Source organism: Chiloscyllium punctatum, chromosome 10 (assembly GCF_047496795.1).
Source record: "Chiloscyllium punctatum isolate Juve2018m chromosome 10, sChiPun1.3, whole genome shotgun sequence".
Classification (NCBI taxonomy): Eukaryota; Metazoa; Chordata; class Chondrichthyes; order Orectolobiformes; family Hemiscylliidae; genus Chiloscyllium; species Chiloscyllium punctatum.
In genome coordinates this window covers 40,539,923-40,540,942 of record NC_092748.1, presented here as the reverse complement: position 1 = coordinate 40,540,942, position 1,020 = coordinate 40,539,923, and positions in this window count along the sequence as shown.

Sequence of the window (1,020 nt, the reverse complement as noted above, 5' to 3'; positions counted from 1 at the left end):
AAATTGGAAGGGATTGCTGCTCCTAATAAAAACAAGTTAATGTATTATAAGTGCTTTTTACACTGTTGTTTGTTCAGCCAGTGGGAGAAGGTTAGAGGCAGACAAACTGACACAAAGGTTGTGTATAAAGTGGGATTCAACATGCACAGGTAACAGATTAGTCTGTAAAGTCGTGAGGAGTTGTCGCCTGACTAAGACCTTCTGCCTGTCAATAGTTTGGCTCCAAGCAGATGAACAGCTTGTGGGAGTGAATGAGATAGCCAGAAGCTGTTGGACCTCTGGAAAGGGAGGTGCTGTCTTCTGTCTGCAGCAAGAAATAATGAAAGCCTGAAGAAAGCCAGTTTATTTCATGTTATCAGTTGTTGTAAACTCTTGGTTTTGACTAATAGGACAGAGACCTTATAATTTGTGAACCAGTTGCTTTATGCCTCCTGCAAGACAGTGAAAGCACCTGGAGAAGAGAGATCAAGGAATGGCAAGTCCTGGCAAGCCAAAAGTGTCATCTCAGCAAACCTTGGGGAGGGTTTATCTGCCTTCCCCATTTTTGCCTCCACCGATTACACCAATGATTTTGTTTGTGTATTTCTGATTCTGTCTGTATGTCTGATTGAGAGGGAGTTAAATTTTTAATCTGTCTTGATATATGTTAACAGTTCATAATTGTTTATTATTATCTAGTACCTATACATGTGTAATAAATACTAATTTTTGTTAAGTACAGAAACCTAGGCCCAAAATAAAACAAAGAACTGCAGATGCTTGAAATTAGAAATGAAAGACCCCAGAAATTGCTGGAGCAACTCTTGCAGCATCTGTGGAGAGAAAGCAGAGTTAACATTTCTAGTCCATTAACAAAGACGGCTTACTGGACTTGAAACGCAATTCTGCTTTTTCTCCACATAGCTTTCTGTAAATCTGGATCTTAAAAGACAAATAAATTGGGGAATACTGCATGTTTTTGCAAAGTTTTGAACCTTGGAGTTGGCTCCAGGAATTGCGGGGCTTGTGTTGCAGCACATT